The 12,579-nt window shown below is 39.4% G+C and overlaps 1 non-coding gene across 1 annotated transcript; it reads right to left on the bottom strand.

Moving 5' to 3' along the window:
- Nucleotides 1-1,418: 1,418 nt before the first annotated feature.
- Nucleotides 1,419-1,526, bottom strand: LOC112766021 (small nucleolar RNA R71). The gene has a single exon (XR_003184061.1). It is a non-coding gene; the product is annotated as a small nucleolar RNA R71 (small nucleolar RNA).
- Nucleotides 1,527-12,579: the final 11,053 nt, after the last annotated feature.

The raw sequence follows: 12,579 nt of genomic DNA on the forward strand, positions 1-12,579 counted from the left end.
AATAATACAGAGAATTGAAGATTCAGAACATACAGCAGAGGAATTGCACAGAAAAAGCTGGGCGTTCAAAACGCCCAGTGAAGAAGGATAGACTGGCATTTAAACGCCAGCCAGGGTACCTGGTTGGGCGTTTAACGCCCAAAAGTGTAGCATTTTGGGCGTTAAACGCCAGAATGTGCACCATTCTGGGCGTTTAACGCCAGGATGGCACAAGAGGGAAGATTTTGTTTTCAAATCAAATTTTTTTCAAGTTTTCAAAGTTTTTCAAAATCAAATCTTTTTCAAATCATATCTTTTCAATCAAATCTTTTTCAAAATCAATTTCTTTCCATTTTCAAAGATACTTGCTATCAATTAATGATTTGATTCAACATTTCAAGTATGTTGCCTTTTCTGTTGAGAAAGGTTTAATGTTTGAATCATATCTTTTCTTGTTAGCCAAGTTATTAATTTCAAAATCAAATCTTTTTAAAATATTTTTCAAATCATATCTTCTCAATCACATCTTTTTAAAACCAATCATATCTTTTTAATCACATCTTTTTCAAAATAGTTTTCAATCAAATCTTTTTAATTTCTAATTTCAAAATCTTTTTCAAAAATCATTTTTTTACTTAGTTTTCGAAAATTAAAGACTATTTTTCAAAATGTTTTTAAAATCTTTTACTTAATTTTCGAAAACTTCTTTCCCTCTTCTCACATCCTTCTATTTATGGACTAACACTATTCCTTAATGCAAAATTCGAACTCCATCTTCTTTGATAAGTTCGAATTTTCTACTTCTGCCTTCTAATTTTCTTTTCCTCTGACACCTCAAGGAATCTCTATACTGTGACGTAGATGATTCCATATTTTCTTGTTCTCTTCTCTTTCATATGAGCAGGAGCAAAGACAAAAGCATTCTTGTTGAGGCTAATCCTGAACCTGAAAGGACCTTGAAGAGAAAGCTAAGAGAAGCCAAGGCACAATTCTCTGTAGAGGACCTAACAGAAATCTTCAAAGAAGAAGAACACATGGCAGCCGAAAACAACAACAATGCCAACAATGCAAGGAAGGTGCTGGGTGACTTTACTGCACCTACTCCCGATTTCTATGGGAGAAGCATCTCTATCCCTGCCATTGGAGCAAACAACTTTGAGCTTAAGCCTCAATTAGTTTCTCTAATGCAACAGAATTGCAAGTTCCATGGACTTCCATTGGAAGATCCTCATCAGTTTCTAGCTGAATTCTTGCAAATTTGTGACACTGTCAAGACTAATGGGGTTGACCCTGAGGTCTACAGACTTATGCTATTCCCTTTTGCTGTAAGAGACAGAGCTAGAACATGGTTGGACTCACAACCTAAAGAAAGCCTGAACTCTTGGGAAAAGCTAGTTAATGCCTTCTTGGCAAAGTTCTTTCCACCTCAAAAATTGAGTAAGCTTAGAGTGGAAGTCCAAACCTTCAGACAGAAGGAAGGAGAATCCCTCTATGAAGCTTGGGAAAGATACAAACAATTAATCAGAAAGTGCCCTTCTGATATGCTTTCTGAATAGGAGCATCATAGGTATTTTCTATGATGGTCTCTCTGAACTGTCCAAGATGTCTTTGGATAGCTCTGCTGGAGGATCTCTTCATCTGAAGAAGACGCCTACAGAAGCTCAAGAGCTGATTGAAATGGTTGCAAATAACCAATTCATGTATACTTCTGAAAGAAATCCTGTGAACAATGGGACTAGTCAGAAGAAAGGAGTTCTTGAGATTGACACTCTGAATGCCATATTGGCTCAGAACAAAATATTGACTCAAGAAGTCAATATGATTTCTCAAAGTCTGTCTGGAATGCAAAATGCACTAAGCAGTACTAAGGAAGCTTCATCTGAGGAAGAAGCTTATGATCCTGAGAACCCTTCAATGGAAGAGGTGAATTACATGGGAGAACCCTATGGAAACACCTACAATCCTTCATGGAGAAATCATCCAAATCTCTCATGGAAGGATCAACAGAGACCTCAACAAGGTTTCAACAATAATAATGGTGGAAGAAACAGGTTTAGCAATTGCAAGCCTTTTCCATCATCTTCTCAGCAACAGACAGAGAGTTCTAAGTAGAATACCTCTGACTTAGCAACCATGGTCTCTGATCTAATCAAAACCACTCAAAGTTTCATGACTGAAACAAGGTCCTTGGTGCACTAATTTGTGACTCGCACAACTAACCAGCAAGTGCACTGGGTCGTCCAAGTAATACCTTACGTGAGTAAGGGTCGATCCCACGGAGATTATTGGTTTGAAGCAATCAATATTTATTTTATTAATCTTAGTTAGGATGTCAACAAGGTTATTTGGATTTAATTGCAAGAAGTCAAAATATTTAAAATTGTAAGTTGGAATAATAGAGAATACTAGCGTTACTTGTTGTGCAGTAATGGGGAATATGTTGGAGTTTTGGAGATGCTTTGTCCTTTGACTTCAACTCTTCCTTGAAATCCTTCAACACACGCAAGGCTCCTTCCATGGCAAGCTCTATGTAGGGTGTCACCGTTGTTAGTGGCTACTTCCCATCCTCTCAGTGAAAACGTTCTTATGCTCTGTCACAGCACGGCTAATCATCTGTCGGTTCTCAATCAGGTTGGAATAGAATCCATTGATTCTTTTGCGTCTGTCACTAACGCCCAGCCCTCAGAAGTTTGAAGCACGTCACAGTCATTCAATCCCAGAATCCTACTCGGAATACCACAGACAAGGTTTAGACCTTCCGGATTCTCATGAATGCCGCCATCGATCCAGCTTATACCACGAAGATTCTGTTGGGGAATCTAAGAGATATTCATTCAATCTGATGTAGAACGGAGGTGGTTGTCAGGCACACGTTCATGGATTGAGGAAGGTGATGAGTGTCACGGATCATCACCTTCTTCACAATTAAGCGCGAATAAACATCTTAAATAAGAACAAGCGTGTTTGAATGGAAAACAAAGGAATTGTATTAATTCATCGAGACGCTGCAGAGCTCCTCACCCCCAACAATGGAGTTTAGAGACTCATGCCGTCAAAAAGTATGTAATTCAGATCTGAAAATGTCATGAGGTACAAGATAAGTCTCTAAAAGTTGTTTAAATAGTAAACTAGTGACCTAGGTTTACAGAAAATGAATAAACTAAGATAATTGGTGCAGAAATCCACTTCTGAGGCCCACTTGGTGTGTGCTGGGGCTGAGACTAAAGCTATCCACGAGTAGAGGCCTTTCTTGGCGTTAAACTCCAGGTTATGACGTGTTTTGGGCGTTCAACTCCGGATCATGACGTTTTTCTGGCGTTTAACTCCAGACAGCAGCATGAACTTGGCGTTCAACGCCAAGTTACGTCGTCTATCTTCGCGCAAAGTATGGACTATTATATATTGCTGGAAAGCCCTGGATGTCTACTTTCCAACGCCGTTGAGAGCGCGCCAATTGGACTCCTGTAGCCTCAGAAAATCCATTTCGAGTGCAGGGAGGTCAGGATCCAACAGCATCAGCAGTCCTTTTTCAGCCTAAGTCAGATTTTTGCTCAACTCCCTCAATTTCAGCCAGAAAATACCTGAAATCACAGAAAAATACACACACTCATAGTAAAGTCTAGAAATATGATTTTTGCCTAAAAACTAATAATATTCTACTAAAAACTAATTAAAACATACTAAAATCTACATGAAATTACCCCCAAAAAGCGTATAAAATATCCGCTCATCACAACACCAAACTTAAACTGTTGCTTGTCCTCAAGCAACTAGATGAATAAAATAGGTTCTAACAGAAATTAAGAAGTAATAATATTTTAGAGTTTTAAATGAAGCTCAGATTCTTATTAGATGAGCGGGGCTTGTAGCTTTTTGTTTCTGAACAGTTTTGGCATCTCCCTGTATCTTTTGAATTTCAGAATGATTGGCATCCTTAGGAACTCAGAATTCAGATAGTATTATTGACTCTCCTAGTGTAGTGTGTTGATTCTTGAACACAGTTATTTATGAGTCTTGGCCGTGGCCCTAAGCACTTTGTCTTCCAGTATTACCACCGGATACATAAATGCCACAGACACATAACTGGGTGAACCTTTTCAGATTGTGACTCAGCTTTGCTAGAGTCCCCAGTCAGTGGTGTCCAGAGCTCTTAAGCACACTCTTTTGCTTTGGATCACGACTTTAACCACTCAGTCTCAAGCTTTTCACTTGGACCTTCATGACACAAGCACATGGTTAGGGACAGCTTGGCTTAGCCGCTTAGGCCTGAATTTTATTTCCTTGGGCCCTCCTATCCATTGATGCTCAAAGCCTTGGATCCTTTTTTTACCCTTACCTAGGGCTCATGGCTTGTTTTTTTTTTTTAACTGCTTTTTCTTGCTTCAAGAATCAATTTCATGATTTTTCAGATCATCAATAATATTTTTCGTGTTCCTCATCCTTTCAGGAGCTAATATTCATCAAATTCAAAGTACAAATTATGCACTGTTCAAGCATTCATTCAGAGAACAAAAAGTATTGCCACCACATATAATTAATTATAATTTTTATTATTGAGAACTCGAAAAATATAGATTACTTCTTTATTCTAAAAAAATCTACTACTTTATTCATGCCTGATGATGATGAGAAAAATAAATTATAGCTTAATTGGAAATAAAATCAAAATAGACATACTAATTATTACTAAATATCTCCTAAGGTGAATTTCTATAATAATACTATTACTAAGCTAAAGCAGAAAAATTAGAACTCAGCAACCTGTTGTTTTGAGGAGTAGATGTTCCTCTAATCTGTGGGGTGTTGTTCAAGGATTAATTTTTGGCGCTTCAGCTCCCTTAGATCACGCCCTTGCTCCTCTTGTTCTTTGAGTAGTTTGCAAATCATGCTACTTTGATTATTCTGTTCTTCCTTTATTTGATCCATAGCTTCTTGCAATATGGAAATAGAAGCCTCAAGATGTTCCCAATATTCGAATTGGGGCAGTTCTGGGAGGGCTTCTTGTGCTCTCCTCTTGGTTGAATCATCTTGTTGCTGTTGTCTGACCATTGATATTCCAGTAATGGGCTTTTCAATTATGATATATTCAGTTATTCCCATCTTTACTCCAGCATCTTTGCAAAGCATAGAAATTAGGCTTGGATAAGCCAATTTGGCGTCCTTAGAATTCCTGTTTGCTATTTTATATAGCTCACAGGAGATCAGCTGATGGACTTCCACTTCTTTTCCCAACATGATGCAGTGAATCATTACTGCTCTTTTAATAGTGACTTCAGAACGGTTGCTGGTGGGCAATATGGAACGCCCTACGAAATCCAGCCAACCTCTGGCTACTGGTTTCAGATCTTCCCTTTTGAGTTGAACTGGGATGCCAGTCATGCTGGTGGTCCACTTGGCCCCAGGGATGCATATGTCCTCCAGAACCTTGTCCAGCCCTTTATTGACCCTCATCATTCTCCTGTTAAAGGAGTCTAGGTCATCTTTCAGTTGGGGAAGCTTAAATATCTCCCTGATCTTGTCAGAATTGGTATGAATGATCTTTCCTCTGACTACAGTTCGATGGTCAAAGAGAGCAGCTCCAATGATTCTTTGCCTTTCTGTCTGCCATAGATTAGCATAAAATTCCTGAACCATGTTCTTCCCCACTTTCGTTTCAGGATTGGCCAGAATTTCCCAATTCCTGTTTCGAATTTGCTCTTGGATCTCCGGATATTCATCTTCTTTCAGATCAAATCTGACTTCCAGGATCACTGATCTGTGACTCATTATCTTGTAGTAATGGTCTGAATGTTCTTTAGTTAAGAACTTCCCTTGATTCCAAAGTGGCTTTGGAGTGCTTTCTTTCTTGCCTCTTGGGTTGGGTTGTTTCCCTTTAGGAGCCATGATCTTGAGTGGGTATGTTTTTGTGATCACGGATAAACACACCAAACTTAGAGCTTTGCTTGTCCTCAAGCAAAAGAGAAGAAAGAAGAGGGATAGAAGCAGAGCAAGTGTTGGATGGGGATGATGAGGAGGGCGCCGAATACAATATATAGGGAGGGGGGTGGGAAATTTTCGAAAATAAGAAGGAGATAAGATAGAAGATATGATTTATAAAAGATAGATATGATAAGAAAAAGATATAGTTTTAAAAAGAGAAAGATATAAATCATAATTTAAAAGATAAATTTGAAATATTTAATTTTGAAAAAGATTTTAAAAAGATAATTGAGTTTTGAAAATAAACTTAAAAGAGTTGGATTGGATTGGAAAACCATTTGGCTTTATGAATTAAGATATATTTAATATTTTTGAAGAAGGGATTTTAGAAATTAGGATTTTTAGAAACCAGGGTTTTTGGAAAACTAACTTTGATATGATTGATAACAATTTGGAATATGTTGATGCAAGAAATCATGAATTGAAACATAAAAATTTTGAAAAATTAGGATTAAAAACGAATTTGTTACCTCCTCCCACCATCCTGGCGTTAAACGCCCACATGGTGCATGTTTTGGGCGTTTAACGCCCACATGTTGCTTCTCCTGGGCGTTCAACGCCCATCTGGTGCTTCTTTCTGGCGTTGAACGCCAGGAAGTCCTTTGTCACTGGGCGTTTTTCTGAACGCCCAGGATGCTAGCAGACTGGCGTTAAACGCCCAGAAGGTGCATCTTTCTGGCGTTTAACGCCCAGAAGATGCTCATTTCTGGCGTTTAACGCCCAGAAGGCTACCCTTACTGGCGTTAAACGCCCAGTGGGTGCTTCTTTTGGGCGTTTAACGCCCAAAGTATTTCTTACTGGCTTTTTCGTGCCAGTGAGCTTCCAAATTTCCCTGTAACTCTGTGACTTCAACCAATTGCTATTTCACCTTTGAAGATACTTGGACTCAAACCTGTAAAGAAAAGGAAATTTATTTAATTAGTAAATAAAGTTTGTAAATGGCTGGGTTGCCTCCCAGCAAGCGCTTCTTTAATGTCATTAGCTGGACTATCACTGATCTTCAATTAAGTCTCAGTCTTGAGCATTCTTGCTCGAAATTACCTTCAAGATAGTGTTTAACTCTTTGTCCATTAACAATGAACTTTTTGTTAGAGTCACTATCCTGAAGTTCTATGTATCCATATGGTGATACGCTTGTGATTACATATGGACCTCTCCACCGGGATTTTAATTTCCCAGGGAATAATTTGAGCCTTTAATTAAATAACAGAACTTTCTGCCCTGGCTCAAAGACTCTGGATGACAATTTCTTATCATGCCATCTTTTTGCTTTCTCCTTGTAAATTTTTGCATTCTCGAAAGCATTCAGTCTAAATTCCTCTAGCTCATTTAACTGGAGCAATCATCTTTCTCCAGCTAACTTGGCATCAAGGTTCAGGAATCTGGTTGCACAGTAGGCCTTGTGTTCCAGTTCCACTGGCAAGTGACACGCCTTTCCATACACAAGCTGGTATGGAGAGGTCCCTATGGGGTTCTTGAATGCTGTTCTGTATGCCCACAGAGCATCATCCAAGCTTCTTGCCCAATCCTTTCTACGGTTAATTACAGTCCGTTCCAGGATTCTTTTAAGTTCTCTATTTGAGACTTCAGCTTGCCCATTAGTTTGTGGGTGATATGGAGTAGCCACCCTGTGGTTGACTCCATAACGTACCAGAGTAGAGTAAAGCTGTTTATTACAGAAATGAGTGCCCCCATCACTGATTAACACTCTAGGGATACCAAATCTGCTGAAGATATGTTTCTAGAGGAATTTTAACACTGTTTTAGTGTCATTAGTGGGTGTTGCAATAGCCTCCACCCATTTGGATACATAATCCACTGCCACCAGAATATAAGTGTTTGAATATGATGGTGGGAAAGGACCCATGAAGTCGATACCCCATACATCAAACAACTCAATCTCCAAGATTCCTTGTTGAGGCATGGCATAACTGTGAGGTAAGTTGCCTGATCTTTGGCAACTGTCACAATTAAGCACAAACGCTCGGGAATCTTTATAGAGAGTAGGCCAGTAGAAGCCACTTTGGAGGACTCTTGTGGCTGTTCGTTCACTTCCAAAATGTCCTCCATACTGTGATCCATGGCAATGCCAAAGGATCTTCTGTGCTTCTTCTTTGGGCACACATCTACGGATTACTCCGTCTGCACATCTCTTAAAGAGATATGGTTCATCCCAAAGATAGTACTTTGCATCTATGATTAATTTCTTTGATTGCACCCTACTGTACTCTTTGGGTATGAATCTCACTGCCTTGTAGTTTGCAATGTCTGCAAACCATGGCACTTCCTGGATGGCAAACAGTTGCTCATCCGAAAAGGTTTCAGAGATCTCAGTGAGAGGGGGGACGCCCCTTCCACTGGTTCTATTCGGGACAGGTGATCTGCCACTTGATTCTCTGTCCCTTTTCTGTCTCTTATTTCTATATCAAACTCTTGCAGAAGCAACACCCATCTGATGAGTCTTGGTTTTGAATCCTGCTTTGTGAGTAGATATTTAAGAGCAGCATGATCAGTGTACACAATCACTTTTGATCCTACTAAATAGGATCTGAATTTGTCAATGGCGTAAACCACTGCTAGTAGCTCTTTTTCTGTGGTTGTGTAATTCTTCTGTGCATCATTCAAAACACGGCTGGCATAGTAAATGACGTGCAGAAGCTTGTCATGCCTTTGTCCCAATACTGCACCAATTGCATGGTCACTGGCATCACACATCAATTCAAATGGTAATGTCCAGTCTGGTGCAGAGATGATTGGTGCAGTAACCAATTTAGCTTTCAGAGTCTCAAATGCCTGCAGACACTCTTTATCAAAGATAAATGGCGTGTCAGCAGCTAGCAGGTTGCTCAGAGGTTTGGCGATTTTTGAAAAATCCTTTATGAACCTCCTATAGAATCCTGCATGCCCCAGAAAGCTTCTGATTGCCTTAACATTAGCAGGTGGTGGTAATTTTTCAATTACTTCTACCTTAGCTTGATCCACCTCTATTCCCTTGTTCGAAATTTTGTGCCCAAGGACAATTCCTTCAGTCACCATAAAGTGACATTTTTCCCAGTTTAAAACCAGGTTAGTCTCTTGGCATCTTTTCAGAACAAGTGCTAAATGGTTAAGGCAGGAGCTAAATGAGTCTCCAAATACTGAAAAGTCATCCATGAAGACTTCCAGGAACTTTTCCACCATATCAGAGAAAATTGAGAGCATGCACCTCTGAAAGGTTGCAGGTGCATTGCACAGGCCAAATGGCATCCTTCTGTATGCAAATACTCCAGATGGGCATGTGAATGCCGTTTTCTCCTGATCTTGGGGATCTACTGCAATTTGATTATAACCTGAATATCCATCCAGGAAGCAGTAGTATTCATGACCTGCTAGTCTTTCTAGCATCTGGTCTATGAATGGTAGAGGAAAATGATCCTTTCTGGTGGCTGTATTGAGCCTTCTATAATCAATACACATACGCCACCCTGTAACTGTTCTTGTAGGAACCAGTTCATTTTTTTCATTATGAATCACTGTCATGCCACCCTTCTTAGGGACAACTTGGACAGGGCTCACCCAGGGGCTGTCAGAAATAGGATAAATAATCCCAGCCTCTAGTAATTTAGTGACCTCTTTCTGCACCACTTCTTTCATAGCTGGATTCAGCCGCCTTTGTGGTTGAACCACTGGCTTGGCGTCATCCTCCAGCAAGATTTTGTGCATGCATCTGGCTGGGCTAATGCCTTTAAGATCACTAATGGACCACCCAAGAGCTGTCTTGTGTGTCCTTAGCACTTGAATTAGTGCTTCCTCTTCCTGTGGCTCTAAGGTAGAGCTTATAATTACAGGAAAGGTGTCACCTTCTCCCAGAAATGCATATTTCAGGGATGGTGGTAATGGTTTGAGTTCGGGTTTTGGAGGTTTTTCCTCTTCTTGAGGGATTTTCAGAGGTTTTATTATCTTCTCTGATTCCTCCAAATCAGGCTGAACATCTTTAAAGATGTCCTCTAGCTCTGATTCGAGACTCTCAGCCATATTGACCTCTCTTACTAGAGAGTCAATAATATCAACACTCATGCAGTCATTTGGGGTGTCTGGATGTTGCATGGCTTTGACAACATTCAACTTGAACTCCTCCTCATTGACTCTCAAGGTCACTTCCCCTTTTTGGACGTCAATGAGGGTTCGGCCAGTTGCTAGGAAAGGTCTTCCTAGAATGAGAGTTGCACTCTTGTGCTCCTCCATTTCCAGCACCACAAAGTCAGTAGGAAAGGCAAATGGCCCAACCTTGACTATCATGTCTTCAATCACTCCTGATGGGTATTTAATGGAGCCATCAGCAAGTTGAAGACATATCCTGGTTGGTTTGATTTCTTCAGCTAAACCAAGCTTTCTGATAGTAGATGCAGGTATTAGGTTGATACTTGCCCCAAGATCACATAAAGCTTGCTTGGCACAAGTACCCTCTAATGTGCATGGTATCATAAAGCTCCCAGGATCTTTAAGCTTCTCAGGTAAGCTTTTCAGAATGACTGCACTGCATTCTTCAGTGAGGTAAACGTTTTCAGTTTCCCTCCAATCCTTCTTATGACTTAAGATTTCTTTCATGAACTTAGCATAAGAGGGTATTTGCTCAAGTGCTTCTGCAAACGGAATCTTTATTTCAAGAGTTCTGAGATAGTCTGCAAAGCGAGCAAATTGCTTATCCTGTTCCGCTTGGCGGAGTTTTTGAGGATAAGGCATTTTGGCTTTGTATTCCTCAACCTTAGTTGCTGCTGGTTTATTACCTACAGAAGTGGGTTGGGAAGCCTTTTTAGAAGGGTTGTTATCAGCACTTGTATGTGACTGATCACCCACTGGCATTTGAATGCCAGGGGTGGAAGCTGGAGTGGCGTTAGATGCCACCTCCTTATTTGTTACTGGCGTTTGAACGCCAGAACCATGTTCCCTTTGGGCGTTCAACGCCAGATTCATGCTTGTTTCTGGCGTTGAACGCCAGGAATGAGCATGGTCTGGGCGTTCAGCGCCAGCATCATTCCTCTCTGGGCTCTGATTGTCCTCAGAGGGATTTTGAGTAGACATCTGTTCATTTCTTGGCTTCCTGCTGCTTTGAAGTGAGGTATTTAATGTTTTCCCACTTCTTAATTGAACTGCTTGGCATTCTTCTGCTATTTGTTTTGACAGTTGCTTTTCTGTCTGCTTTAATTGCACTTCCATATTTCTGTTGGCCATTCTTGTTTCCTGTAATATTTCCTTGAATTCGGCTAGCTGCTGAGTTAGAAAGTCTAATTGCTGATTGAATTCATTAGCCTGATCTACAGGACTGAGTTCAGCAGTTACTGTTTTAGCTTCTTCTTTCATGGAAGATTCACTGCTTAGGTACAGATGCTGATTTCTGGCGACTGTATCAATAAGCTCTTGAGCTTCTTCAATTGTTTTTCTCATATGTATAGATCCACCAGCTGAGTGGTCTAGAGAAATCTGAGCTTTTTCTGTAAGCCCATAATAGAAGATGTCTAATTGCACCCATTCTGAAAACATTTCAGAGGGGCATTTTCTTAGCATCTCTCTGTATCTCTCCCAGGCATCATAAAGGGATTCATTATCTCCTTGTTTGAAGCCTTGGATGCTTAGCCTTAGCTGTGTCATCCGTTTTGGAGGGAAATAGTGATTCAGGAATTTTTCTGACAGCTGTTTCCATGTTTTTATGCTGTTCTTAGGCTGGTTATTTAACCACCTCTTAGCTTGATCTTTTACAGCAAATGGAAACAGTAATAATCTGTAGACATCCTGATCTACTTCCTTATCATGTACTGTATCAGCAATTTGCAGAAATTGTTCCAGAAACTCTGTAGGTTCTTCATGTGGAAGACCAGAATACTGGCAGTTTTGCTGCACCATGATAATGAGCTGAGGATTTAGCTCAAAGCTACTAACTCCAATGGAGGGTATACAAATACTACTCCCATATGAAGCAGTAGTGGGGTTAGCATATGACTCCAGAGTCCTCTTGGACTGTTCATTCCCCCTTAATTCCATAATGGAATAAAAGAGATGGTGTGTATGTTGCTATTGTCTAAAAAAAAAAAATAAATTTGTATAAAATAAAATAAAAACGAAACAAAAGCAATTGAAAAATAATTTGAAACTGAAATCTGAATTTTAAAAAAAATTTCGAAAAAAAATAGTTCAAAATTAATTGGAAAATAGAAAATTTTTTTGAATATTGAATTTTATGATGAAAGAGAAAAACACACAAAAGACACAAGACTTAAAATTTTTAGATCTAGTGCTCCTTGTTTTCGAAAATTTTTGGAGGGAAAACACCAAGGAACACCAAACTTAAAAATTTTAAGATCAAGACACAAGAAAGACTCAAGAACACCTTGAAGATTCACAAGAACACCAAGAACAAAAGAAAGAACACCAAACTTAAAATTTTTAGAAAACCAAGACAAATTTTCGAAAATTATATCAAAATTAACAAGAAAACACCAAACTTAAAGTTTGGCACAGATTAAATCAAGAAAAATTATTTTTGAAAAAGATTTTCAAAAGAACTGGTGCCCAATTGCCAAGAACATAAGCCAACGCTATAACCAACTGAGTTAAAAATGTAATGTATTTTAAAGATGTATTATT

This window comes from Arachis hypogaea, chromosome 2, assembly GCF_003086295.3.
Source record: "Arachis hypogaea cultivar Tifrunner chromosome 2, arahy.Tifrunner.gnm2.J5K5, whole genome shotgun sequence".
Classification (NCBI taxonomy): Eukaryota; Viridiplantae; Streptophyta; class Magnoliopsida; order Fabales; family Fabaceae; genus Arachis; species Arachis hypogaea.